At 39.8% G+C, this 14,521-nt stretch overlaps 1 pseudogene; it reads left to right on the plus strand.

Annotated features, from left to right (window-relative positions):
• Window positions 1-3,145: 3,145 nt before the first annotated feature.
• Window positions 3,146-14,521, plus strand: part of LOC102023500 — an 88,362-nt pseudogene continuing 76,986 nt past the window's right edge.

The raw sequence follows: 14,521 nt of genomic DNA on the forward strand, positions 1-14,521 counted from the left end.
TATGACATGTAACATTTACATTCATTGTGGTTATTTAAAACCCATTAGTTGAAAGTAGAATGTTGTATAACCAAATATAGAAAAGATACTTAAAGGTAAATGATCAATTGCATTAGTCCATTTTCCACTGCTATAACAAAACACCCAGGTGCAATACTTTGTTAAGAAGGAAAGCTTATTTGTCTCTGACTTCTGCAGGTGCAGTGACATGGCATGGGTTCCTGCTCAGCTCCAGGAGGGCCTTCGAAAGGGTTGGAGCTTGTGTGAAAGGAAGAAAGCAAGATAGGAACCTGAGACTGGGAAGCTTCCTCTATAGGGGCTCACTCTATAATAACAGCTCACTCTCAAGAGAATTAGTGGAGTCCCATAAGAACTGCTTAATCCTTTCTGTCATAGGTGCCCTCTCATCAATGGGACAAAATGCTTGATAACTGCAACTTGAAGTAGAGCTCTATTCTGGCCCCAGGTTTCAGAGGATTTGGCCAGGTCTCTGAAACGTGACACCTTCTAAGTGCAATGTTCCTAGTGACCCAGTCACCCTCCATTAAGCCTCACCTTTTAAGGTCCTGCAGCCTCTTCTCAACTCCACATCAGAGACCAGGCTTCCAACACATGAGATGAAGTACATCCAAGCCATAGCACTCGCATGAAGGGAGAACCCACCCTCAGTGAGAGGATGTTTGCAATGGAGCTGCCTGCCCTTCTACTGTGGTCGCCAGGGCCGCCATATTTACCTTCAGTCTCTCCTTTTCTTGAGCTGCTTCCTGTACCCTTAGGAGTAGGAGAGGGGTAGCTTCTCTACCCTTTGATATGGTCATTTATTTCTTGATTTCTTTTATGTATTTTTAGAGGGAAGTTGTCTGGTGCTATAGAAAATGGAAGACACAGAAATCTGCTCACAAAGCACCTACTCTAGGTGGGAAATGTACGTTTGATGTTTGTATTCTAAAATCATACCTTGAAGAGGTGCATCGTCGGCCAAGGAACACTGCTCCCAGTGTCAGGTTCTGGGAAGCATGAACCAGAGGTCTAACACGTCACTTCAGTTTTTTTAACATCTCCTGGATTTGCAGCCTTGGGCACAGAAGCCGGCTCTGCAACTACTGAAGTCATAAACCCCACCGAAACAATCAAGTGCCTCTTGTTCCCTATCTTTTTCCTTCTTACCCCCACCAAGCAAAGCACCTGCTCTCTCCCCTGCCTCAGGGCTTCCTTAAGAGAACCACAGCCAAACACAACCTGAAAGGAAAATGTGTGAACCACGGAGATGAGCAGCTAAATTCTCCCCTCTCCTCAGAATGAGAGAGCGGAGATATGCATAGATGTATAAGAAGCAGTTAGTTTTTCATGTTGTGTGGCAGCTATCTCAAAAGTCACCTGCACAGCTGCCTTCCATCCCTACCTCACACCCCTGTGCTCTCCCTGAAACACCCTTAATAACTCAGACAGGGATTTCTAATAATGTAGCCTTTCCTGAGCTCCTGGAGAAACCTAAGCAGATGCAAAACCTGTGCACTGAAGGCAGAAATGATGTCAGCATCACCCGAATATTTGACTTTGAAACTTATCAAAGAGATTTGTCACAAGGTGATTTGTTTCACAGAAAAATGATAGTTGCTATAAGTATTGCATTTTATATATTTTTATCCTGTTTATAAGACTTCATAGCATGAGGTTAATGTCAATTTTACTTAACTCACTGGCAAAAAGCACCTAAAAATTGCAAATAAAAAGACAACTGATGCAGAAGGAAGCACAGCCATTTCTTTCTCTGATTTAGTTTAATGCAGCTGAGAATTTTGTGTCAATATTAAAATGCCACCCTCTGAATTCTTGGTGAGCTTAGGGTCAGTTAAGTCCTCTGTTCTTTTTCCTTTTCTATATTCTATCGTCAAGCCAACTCTTCCCAAAGTATGTATGCTTGCATGCCTTGATTTTTATTTGTTTATAACTATTAAATTACATTAAGTGGTTATTGCAGAATGTCTTTTGTTATATAAATAAATCTTTCTCCTTGGCCAAATGTCTGAAAACAAGCAATCAAGTAAACAAAAAGATAAAAGAAGTAAAATTTTCTTTCACTGTATGCCTTTGACCACAGTGCTTATCATGCACTTGTACTGTTTGTTGTATAGGAGGAAAAAAAAAAGAGGTTTTGTTTTGTTTTGTTTTTATGGTACTGGGGATTGCACCTAGGGCCTTCACATTGAACTATATTCCCAGCCCTTTCTTAATTTTTTTAAAGTTTTAAGATAAAATCTCACTGAATCACTAAGTTGCCCGGGCTGGGCTTGATCTTTGGTTCCTCCTACCTCAGCTTCCCAAGTAACTAGGTTTACAAAAAAAGTCTTAATTAAACTCTTTGAGAACTCTCCATTGTCTTAATAAGCACTGTCAAAAAATATTAAATTACCTAGATGAACTGGACCAATTTTTTTGAAAGAACGCAATGTACCCAAACATTCAAGAAATTCTAAATAGACCATATCTATTTAATAAATCAAATAAATAAGTAATAACCTTCTAAAACAGAAAGTGGCAGACCCTGGTAGATTTACTCGTGATACTTACTAAATAGTTAGGGGAAAAATTATTAACAACCCTCAACGATCTCTTTCAGAAAACTGAAACAAAGGGATATGTCTTCATTCATTTCACAAGGCCAATATTACCCTAATAACAACAAAGACATTTACAAGAAAATAAAACAATAGACTCAATATCACTCCTGAACATAAAGACAAAATTCATTACCACAATATTAACACACAAATTAACACACAATTTATTGTGTGTTAATTTTTATGTTTAAAATTATTATGTATTATTATTATTATGTATTATTATGTGTATATGTATATTATGTAATATTATGTATTATTATTATGTATTATTATGTGTATATGTATATTATGTAATATTATGTATTATTATTATGTATTATTTCTGCATAAAAAATTAAACATGCACACAATAATACATATTGAACATACACACAATAATACATAAACATACACACAAAATAACACACAATATTAACACACAAATTAAGTGCACAAGGTATGAGAAGAACTTAACCTTTAAGAAGAACTTGACCTTTAACCCAGGAATACAAGGCTGGTACAACATCTGAAAGTCAGTTAATATGATCCATCACATCAACAGGGTAAAAAGAAAAATACTGGTACTGCTAGCACAGCCAAGGTCCGGACGGCAGCGCGTGCCCGAGCTCTCTTCCTATCCGCGCCCGCCTTCCCGCGTCCAGCCCGCGGCCCCAGGCAGCAGTGCCAACAGCAGCCCCAGCACCAAGGCCTCGGCCGTGTAGAATGCCTACATCGATAACCTTAGGGCGGACAGGACCCGTCAGGACGCGCCACCGTGGACTACAAGGACTCGCCCTCTGTCTGGGCCACTGTCCCCGTCCCTGGGAAAGCCTTCGTCAACATCACACCAGCTGAAGTCGGTGTCCTTGTTGGTCAAGTTTTCTTGTGAATAGGCTGACACTTGGGGGCCAGAAATGTGCTGTGATCAGCAACTCACTGCTACAGGACGGGGAATTTACCGTGGATCTTCGTACCAAGAGCACTAGTAGAGACGCACCTTCAACATCACTGTCACCATGACGCCAAGATGCTGGTCCTGCTGATGGGCGAAGAAGGTGTCCACGGTGGTATGATCAACAAGAAATGTTATGAAATGGCTTCCCACCTGCGGCTGCCCAGTACTGACCTCGTCTGTACCTCCCTCCCACCATTCCGGACTGCTTTTGCACACCCTCATTCCCGTGTACACACACACACACACCATTTTTACTTTGGGGGCCATTACCCCATATTGCTTATTGCACCAAAACCACATGGGCTGGGAGCTGGGGCTGGATGGACAGATACCTCCCCCTAGCCATACCCATCCTACCTGTGGTTGGAAAACTTTGTTTCTTTGTTTCTGATTTTTTTTTTTTTTTTGGTGTTTTTTTTTCTGCATAAAAAAAGATTCTAACAAAAAAAAAATCATGATCATATCAATTGATCTAAGAAAAATATTTGATAAAATATAAGATCATTCATGATGAAAACAGTAAACTAGGATTAGAGAGCAACACAGTATTTCCTGGTAATAAATTAGATTTCCCACTAATATAAAGTACAATAGAAAGCTGTCCCCTTGCATCTCTCCTTTGCAATGTCGTTCTGAAAGATCTAGCTAATATAAGACAAGAAGAAAAAAGAAAGCAGAAGGCATACAAATTGCAACAACTAAGAATAACTGCCTTATTTGCAATTATCTATGTAGAAATCTGAAAGAATCAGCAACAATGAAAAACAGAAACTAGTAAGTTGTTATAGCAAAGCTGTACATACAATGATAATATATAAAAATCAACTGCTTTCTTACATGTCAATAAGAAACAGGTGGAATTCAGAATTAAAAATACAACACCACTTATATAAGCACCCAAAATGATATGCATGGGGATAAATCTAACAAATTATTACAAGATCTGTTTGAGAAAGACTACAAAACTCTACTAAAGTAAATTTAAATACCAAATAAACGGATAGACTGCATTTTTACTGTGAGAAAGTTCAGTATTATCAACATTTCAATTTTCTTCAAATTGATCTAGGAGCACAAAGCAAACACAATCTAAATCCTAGCAGGTTATTTTATAGCTGTAGAAACTAAGGAGGAACAAATATATTCAAAACAGCCAAAATAATGTTGATAGAGAAAAAGGTAATCAGGCTGAGGCTACCCAACCTTAAGAGTTAATGTAGCCAAGATTGTGTGATATTGGCCAGAGAAGACACAAAAAGATCAATAGAAATGAAGTAGAGAATCTAGTAACAGATTCATATGAATATGGTCTGCTGACTTTTGACAAACCAGAAAAGAGACGCATAGGTGGAGAGCAAATATAACCTTTTCCATAAACATACTGAAACAACTGAATATATACATGCAAAAATTTATTAATTAGTCACAGACCTTACACCTCTCATAAAAGTTAATTAACAAGGGTTATAGATCTAAATGTGAAGCAAAAAAAACCCTTAAAAGATAGCATAGGAGAAAATTTAGATAATCTTATGTATTTTAATGACTTTTCAGATACCATACAAAAGGCACGATTCATGTAAGAAATGGTTGATAAACTGGGTTTCACTAAAATAAAAATATTCTGCTTCATGAAAAACAATATCAAGAAAATGAGAAGACATACCAGACATTGGGATAAAATATTTGCAAAAGGCACCTCTGCCAAAGGACTATTGCCCCGCATACACAAAGAACACTAAAAAGTTAACAATAAGAAAACAAAAACTCAAAATATAGGCCAAAGGCATTAAAATACACATCATCCTAGGAGTTACTCACATGACAAATTCCATTATGTGTTTGGGGAAAAAATCTTAAAACAGCAATCCATCATACATCCAGTGAAATGAAGAAAATCTGGAGCATGAACAGCATGGGATGCTGGTGAAGATGTGCAGCAACCGAAATCTCAGTTACCCCTGAAGGGAGTGTAATACAGCACAGCTACTTTGGAAGCCTTTCCCCCAATTTCACACAAAGCCACATATATTTTCACTACACAACCCAGTAATCATGTTCCTTGCTATTTCTCCAAAAGTATTGAAAACATAGCCACACAAAAACCTGTGTATGGATATTCATAACCGTTTATGCAAGATTGCCAAAACTTGGGAGCAGAAAAAGATACCTTTCAGTAGATACATGGAGAATAGACTGTTGCTCTTCCTGACAATAGAACAATATCATTTGATGCTAAAGTGAAATGAAATGTTCAACCTTGAAAAGACATGGAGGAAATTTAAATGCACATTACTAAGCAAAAGAAGCTAATCTGAAAAGCTTGCCCCTTAGTATGATTCTACCTCTGTGACATTATGGAAAAGGCCGAACTTTGGAAAGAGCAAAAAGATCATATTGCCAGGTGTTGGGAGAGAGATGCATAGGTGGATCCCAGGGGATTTTAGCATAGTGAACATACTCTACCTGATTCTATGTGGTGTATGCATGTTATTCTATATTTGTGAGGTTGACGTGTTACATAGATTCATAAATTCTAATAAATGCACCACTGTGTGAAGATATTGGTAGTGGGGAAGTCTATTCGTGTGTGGAGTCAGGTATGTATAAAAAACTAACTCTGTACTTTCTCTTCAATTTTGCTATGAACCTGTAACAGCTCCAAAGAAATTGTCTGTTTAAAAAAAATTTTGAGATAAACTTTCAACTAAAAACTTCAAGTTTTATTTTATCTCCCTCCCTTTTACTGGTCTTTCAAATTCGTTTAGTTGGGCTGGGGATTTAGCTCAGTGGCACAGCGCCTGCCTGGCAAGCCAAGGTCGTGAGTTCAATTCCTGGGAACTGGAAAAAAAACAAAAAAAATTCACTTAGTCAGCGTTATTGACCACATTTATACCTCCTTGATGCTTTTGTTTGGAGAATTTGAAAACCCTGCAATCCAAACCACTCTGCTTTATGTGATGGAATAATGCAAAACAGATGGTGTTCTCCTGAATACTATACTGGCCTCATCTGATTGGTACATATACATGAAGATGCCTGTACACAACATGGGCATATCTGCAGTGTACGCATTCTTTCTCAGAAGCTTTCTTCGTGTTGGTTGCCCACAGGAGCCTTGATCACACCCAGCCACACAGGTAACAAATACAGAGCCCTCACTGACTTATCAAGAGCCCTATGAATCCTCCCAGAATCCCCCTGAGAACTTCAGAGGGAAGGTGCCATGCCTAAAAGGACCCAAATACTGCCCACTTACTGAGAAAAGGAGCTGTAACTGTCTGGCTCCAATCAAGCACCTTCAGTTTAGCTGTCCACCTGAGGTGAATCTCCTTAGCAACCTTTTATTATATTGTTGGAAGTAGAATAAAGTCTGAGAAATGACCGAGGACAGGAAAGTCTCCAAGACAATCTTGCCAACTTGAGACTTGTAATAAAGACACATCATAAGATAATTAGCATAAACTTCTCACTGCCTAAGTAAATCTCATTCAATTCTGCAAATAAAATAGCAGATTTATTCAATAAAATAACAGAATTCATCCAGTATTGTCAGGAAATGAGTGTTTCATAGGAATGAATTCCTCAGTTACCCAAAGGGCATCCTTTCCCACAGTCACAATTATCTTTATCTCCTCCTGATAATGCCTTCAAAATTGCATTATGCATTTCCCTGCCTTCTCAAGCAGAGCTGTTGACCCGGCTTTAGTGTCCTCCCTGCCCCACTTACATTTCAGTGGACATGTTCACACAGAGCTATGTATGTGTGCTACTGGCTGCTCCCCCTGTTTTCCCCAAGCAAGGCTGTCAATCCCTACTTCGCTGATCATCCTCATGCCTCTTCTTGGGGTCTGTTCAGTTTCCCTGGTCTGATGCCTCCAGTTGGCTCTGACGCAGGAGCCAGGCCACACTGTGTCTTAACATGGCATACAAATGCCCTTGAATGCAAATCTGAGTGTGGAGGGAGAACTGTCAGGGAGCAATTTCCAGATCAAAGGCCTCTTCGGCTTTTCAGCAGTAGGCATGTCCGGCTTGAATGACTCCCAGAGGACCTCCAACTAACAGCCACTCAAAACAAGTGGTCGTCAACCAGCTGTGCATCTGAGGAGCTTTTGGAAATACTGGTCATACTTTGAGAGATTGTAATTTAACTAGCTGAGAAGGAACTTGAGCTTCACACCTTTTTAAAACCCATCAGGTTAACGTAACATGCAGCCAACACTAAGAACCTCGGTTTTAAAACACATCTCATGTGGAAAACAGGACTTTAAGTGACCAGGAAAAACTGGTCTGAAGTGGTGATCACTCTCCATGATGTTCTCAGTTGAAGTGTGCCTAATTTAGAAATAGGGTTGTTACAAATGTAATGAATTAAGATGAGATCATACCAGAGCAGGGCGGCCTTAATGTAATATGAATGTGAACTTAAATTCTGGCAAATTTGACAAAAAGAGAATGCAAAGTGAAGAGAATGCAGAGTACTACCACCAAGGAAAGTCAGATTGCCAGCAAAACACAAGAAACAAGGGGAATGACTGGGAACGCATTCTCTTCCAAACCCTCAGGAAGAACGCCTTGCTCACACCTGGATCCCACCCTTCCAGCTTCCAGAAAATGGAGACAACAGGATTCTGTTCTTTCAGCAAGCCATTTGGTGGTGCTTTGTTGTGGTAACCCTAGCAAGCTAATACAAATAAGCAAAGTTACAGATTCTCGGAATTTGCATCTTGAATACCCAAGAGACACTTATCAAGCATCCGCTAAAGATCAGCCCCTGTGGAGGTGTTCTGGGGATTTGGGAGGAAAAGAGGGAGTTTCATTCTTAAGCTCACCAGGTAATTTGTGTCTCACATAATCAAATAAGCTTGCTTTTCACATAGGCAAAGCACAATGAGAGTGAAGATTCCAAATACAAAATCTACAGGGACACCCGTCCTCTGATTTGCATGTGCAAACAGCATGGGAGCTGTGTGTTTTACTAATTCACAGGCATAAATGTAGAATGCACGAGAATTTGCATTGCAAAATATTCTTGCTCCAGATGCTGAGTTGACAAGAATTTCTGTCGCTTTATAAATTATAATCCTGTAAAGATTCTATGAGATGTAATATCACTGAAGCTATTTAATTTTAGGATCAATTCAAAAATCATAGTTCAGGCTACTCACTTATGAGAAAGGGAATCTTGGCACTTTCTAAAATGACCTTGTTATCTATACTTGCTAATACTGAGTAAAAGTGAGCAGAGTCATACAATTGTCAAATGTCTTTTAATGAAAGAATCACTGCTTTTTGGAAATTAAAATTAAATCTTTTTCCTCTAACAAGTTAATATTTCCTAAAGCAGCAGCACTTGCTATTTTTCACAAGATATTTAATCATATGACTGATGTATAATAAACAAGAGATGCTATAATCCATTCATTTTATAGCATTTTCTGCTGAGATAGTCTAACCATATCCTTTAAGTGAAGGGCATTGCTAGAATTGTTAAGAGAAAACAGTATCTGGAAATTTGTGAGATTCTAAGCCCTGGGCTAATCTCCAGGATCACCAATGCCCTGAGATAGAAGAGGCCAGGACTCTGGGCCTCAGGCGTGGGAAGCAAAGCCTCAGGGTCCCACTCCGCTGGAACTTGGAGGGATGAGATTTTGTCAGTCACCTGTCTGAGGAGACAGTGGCTTTGCTCAGAGTGTAATCTAGTGAGTCAGGATCATGAAATGCTAGAGTATAACTCCACACCATTCATGATGACATGGAATAATTTACAGACACCTTGATAACCAGAATTTAGGTACTGTTGAATCCTCTTACAGGTAATTTGAATTAAGGCAACAAAATAATAATACTAAGTTTCTTTAGTGGTTTCTTTGTAATTTAGCATTTTCGTTTTCTTAACCCACCTATACAGTAATTTAAACTAATGACTATTTATTGGCTGCTATCTCCCAAGTTTGTGGTTTCTTATCATCTGCCTCAAAACTGAATGCATCATTTTCTTGATAGCTGAAAGAGGACTTGTGTATTAGTCAGATTCCCAGCACTGTGACAAAATCCCAGACATAAGCCATTTAAAGGGTGAAAATTTTACTGTGGCCCATGACTTCAGAGGTTGCAGTCTACAGTTGGCCAACTGCATTATTCTTTTAGCCCAACGGCAAAGAAGAAACATGATGGTGGAAGGTATGGTGGTGGAAATCCGTTCACATCATGGGCGCTGGGAAGCAGAAGGGGTGAGAAAACAAAAGCAGAAAGGACTAGGAACCAGGTACAGCCCTCAAGATCCACTCCCTTCAGTTAGGCCTCATCTCCTGTTTCCATCTCCTTATAATAAAAATCATAATCTCATTAATGGACTAATCCAGTGATGAAGTTACAGCCTTCATGACATAATTATTTCCCAAAAGTAACTAAGCCTTCAACCCAAACTTTTTAGGGAATGTTTTGTATCCCAGCCATGAAATTGTACTTCTGATCCTCACTCATGTACATTTCATTACACAGAAGGCATTTAGTCAATCTTCAAGAGTCACCAAAGTCTCAACAGTTCCAGCATTGGTCAAATTCCAAGTTCAAGGTCTTCTCTGAGACTTGAGGTAAACTATTAGCTGTGAGCCCTGTAAAAATCAAGTTGCATATTCCCAAGATACAGTGGTACAGAGTAAATACTGCCAATCCAAATGGGAGGAATAGAACAGAAAAGAATCAGACCAAAACAAGACTGAAAAGCAGCAAGACAAGCATTACATCCTGCAACTCTATCTCTGGCCACCATGGTACAAGGTAATGTGATACGTAAGTTCCAACAGTTTCAGGCAGTCCTACCACTATGGCTTTGCTATTTGGAGCCCATATGGCCTCTCTCTTGGACTGTCTCATCTCACTGCTCACAGATTTCCTCTGTAGATGTCCTGCATTCTTGGCATCTCCAACTTTCTGAGTTCTCTACTACAATTTTAGCTTTGCTGTCACAGCTTCATGTATCACCCTTTCAAGAGCTATCCATGAGAGTCTGGCCCTGCCACACATTGGTTCACTTTCCAGACCTTTCTTTGAAATTTGGGTGGAAGTCTTCATGACTCCACAGCTCTTACATTCTGCATGCTTGCAAAACCAGCATCACATAGATCACTCCAAGGTCTGATGTTCACTCAGGTAGTAGCCAGGCCCCTTTGGACCATGGCTGCAGCAGCCTCTGAGTGCCTGGATGGTTGAACTCAGAGATACATTTCTTTGGGCTGCACTTAGTGAGTAGGGCATCCTGGAATTCTCTTCTCAATGTAAATTCTTTCCAAGGAGTCGGGATTTGAACATCTTCAAGCCTATGATACATGTGGTTTACACAACTTCTGAAATTACTTCCACACACCTCCCTGTTATCCTGATCCAAAGAAGCTGGCTTCTCCTTAGCAGCACTAATCTCTTTAGCAACTGTACCCTGTATAATCTCAACCTTAAACATATTTCTCTTATAGCCAAACTGCAAGTTTTTCAAACGTCTGCACTCTGGTTTTTGCTCCAAATTCTCACTGTAAATCTGACAAAAGCAGCCAGCAATATCTATGCCTCCACCTGAATGTTGTGTTGCCTTGAATTTCTTGCTCTATGTTAATTAGCTCATTACCTTTAAATTCAGCCTCACACAGCCTTAGAGCATGGGTAAAATATAGACAAGATTTTTGTCAGAATTTAATATGAAAGACCTCCCATCAAATCCACAATGAAGTCATTATTTCCATCTGAAAACTCAACATGGTCTGTACTGTCTACATTCCTATTTGCATTCCATCCTCTGAGCCTCTACCAGAACTTCCCACTGAGCTCTGCTTCTAGTGCTCTAAGCTTTTTCTAGCCCGTGTTTTCAAATCTTTCTAGATCCCTTCTACAAACAAATTCCAAAATCTTCTGATCCAAGGTAGTCAGGTATAGTCACAGGAAAACTCCACTTCTTGGTACCAATTTCTGTGTTGGTCAGGTTTTCATTACCAACCTCCCATACCTAAGGAAACAGCTTCAAAGAGGAAAAATTATTTTGCTCACAGTTTGAGAGGTTTTAGTCTATGGCTGGCCACCTCTTTTACTCTCGGCCTGAAGTGAAGCAGAAAGCTACAGTAGAAGGGCATTGGGTTGAAAGCTGCTCAGAACAGCTAAAAAGCAGAAATAAGGGACAGAGACAGAGAGAAAGGAACCAGGGACCAAATATAGTGCCAGGGTCACAGCTGCATAGCCTACTGTCTCCAACTAGGGCTCACCCCTTGTTTCTTTCACCTCCCAATGACACAAATTATGATCTCATCAATGGATGAGTCCACTAGAAGAGAGTAGACAGTAGGGGTGGGCAGCTGGGTGCCATGGAAAGGACTTGCACTCTGAGGTCAGCGGGTCATGTCATCAAGGTAAACTGTGGATATTTGAGTATGGATCTCTGCCTTCCTGCCTATGTAATGCAGATAACACACAGCCATATCCTACAAGACATACACATTGTAAACCCATTTTCTTTTTATATGCAAAAAATAAAACAAAATTTTATAACAAAGTAATAGGAGAATAACAGTAGTTAATACATTGTGTGTTGTTATCTTCAAAGTAGCTACTCAGAGTACAAGATATGGGCATAAAAAATTCTCAACATGATAGTAGCACAAGCCTTTCTTTTCAATGAACTAAAGGAAACTAGTAGTGTAACTATCTTGTAGCTCTTTTCCTTCCTTTCCCCTTTCCCCCACCCTAGTTCCTCTTTCCTTTTGAACAGTTTCTTCCCATTTCACAATATCTATTGTACATTTTGGTCCATATTTATTCTTTCAGATTCTCACTTCAGGGAGACAATAAGATGTTTACACATGTGAGTCTGATGTATTTCACTTATGAGTACACTCTCGAGGCAAACCCATTTTCAACACAGGAATGAGCAGTAAATACCAAATTCTTTCCTCCTATCTCTCCTTTCTTTCCTTCCATCATATATTCATTGCTTCCTCCTTCCCATTTTCCTCTTCTCTTTGTTTATTCTTCCTTCCCACAGAGAGGAAAAGGTTTGAAAGAGCCCTGGTTGGGAATGTGGCAGGAAAAAATTGATGATCTCTTTTTTTCGGCTTCCCCAAGTCACACTTTCCTAACACAATCCACACCCAATGAGACAGCCCGGCAACCTCCCCTAACGTTTCTCCTTTGTTTGCCCAAAGACTCCTCTCTACTGCAGTTTCCTAAATGTAATTTCCAAACCCAGCGGCTGCAAGTGTGCTTAGCCATTCATTGCAGTCACCCTGCTGCCTTTGAGAAGAATCCCATAAAGTGCTCCTGGCAAATTAAAATTCATTCCCCTTTAAAAGACTTCAGGAAATGTTGTTTAATAATTCATTCTGGTGTTTAATAGGTGTCTATGTAAGAGATCTTTCCATTAGATAGTCTAAGTCCTTGGAAATGGCTCCTTCTGAGGAGCTGTGGTGAATTACCTAGGCTACTAATTTTTACTGATATCACTATTTCTATCACCATTTGTTAGATGTATGGCCAGTGTACAGTTCAGCTTGGTGGGTCCTCATCTGCATTTTGTTTTTCTCTTTCAGCAAAGGTTATTGGCAAGGCATCATACAAGGTATCTAAGCTCTACATAAGTCCACAGAAAGTTCTGATATACACTAGCTAAACTCTATACTGCAGACCAAAGCCTCCTGAGTTTGCTGAGATCCAGGACTTTGTCAGCATATTTCCACACAGATAAAATGCAAGTTTTCCAAGTTGTTTTTACTACTTGCCACATCCTTTGTCCTTCTCTGTAGATTACTAGGCAATGAATAAAACAAGAAAGTGAATTATTTTCTAAACATGTGGCCAGTCTGGGATGCAATCATTTCTCTTTTGGAAGGTAAAAAAATGAAAAATATGTGTCTTCCATTTTGTCAGTCTTCTCAAGCTACCCTCTGCTGAGAATGGGGACAAAATATGGCTTAGTCTACATGGTAGGTGGGTCAGAGGCAATTCCACTCAAATCCTAGCCTTCCTCCTGGATCTTATAAAATAAGTATGTGCTTTTGGTTGACAAAACTCACATAGCCCTGGGGCTGGGGATTTAGCTCAGCGGCACAGCGCCTGCCTGGCAAGCGCAAGGTCATGAGTTTGATCCCTGGTACCAGAAAAAAAAAACAACAAAAAAAATAAAAACCAAAACTCACTTAGCCATGTTTTGAAGCATCATCTATAATCTTCAAATATTTCTTTGCCGTATTCAACAGCATTCTTGGTATGATCATGGGCATAAGGTCCAGGAAACACCTATTAACATTCCCCTAAATATGTATCATCTGTTTGTGTCCCAGAAAATCATACACTTGTGACTATTAATGCTCTACACATGGGCTACTCTTGTCATAAGGGCACTTATCTATTTGGGTTCTGTGTGTCTAATGAGATAGCACAAAATAAGGCTGCCAGCCAAGGCCCGTGTTTTGAGATGCAAACTTCTATATGTCCCTAAATAAAATTAGTGTTTAAGACATAGAGCGTTGACACATGCTTTTTTGGAGGTAGGGGTGGAGAGATAGCAAATATGTGTATATAAAATTCAGCTGTTACACTGGACACTAGCATCAAATAAACCAACTTTTTTGAAAGAACTTCTAGAAGACCCCTGGATGGGGTGTTCAGTGCTACGTGCTCAGAGTCACCTAGAATGTGCAAGGGGAGAAGGATGTTTTATCAAACACAAAAGCTCCAGCTACTCTCCTAGACAAATGAAAGCTGAATGTGTGAGGTGGAACGCAGGCTTCCCCTAGCGACAGCTCCCCAAGCTATTTCATGTGTGGTCAAGGTTGTGACCACTGACCTGGGACTTCATTTAACCTCTGCTCCCTCTAGGGCAGGAATGACTTCAACACACCATATGTCAGATATCAAAACCTAAGCAACTCCTCAGTGTTAATTATGCAAAACTCCTCATAGTTGGGGATCTTTCTCTGAA

The sequence above is a fragment of the Chinchilla lanigera genome, unplaced genomic scaffold (assembly GCF_000276665.1).
Source record: "Chinchilla lanigera isolate Chin_1 unplaced genomic scaffold, ChiLan1.0 scaffold00103, whole genome shotgun sequence".
Taxonomy (NCBI): Eukaryota; Metazoa; Chordata; class Mammalia; order Rodentia; family Chinchillidae; genus Chinchilla; species Chinchilla lanigera.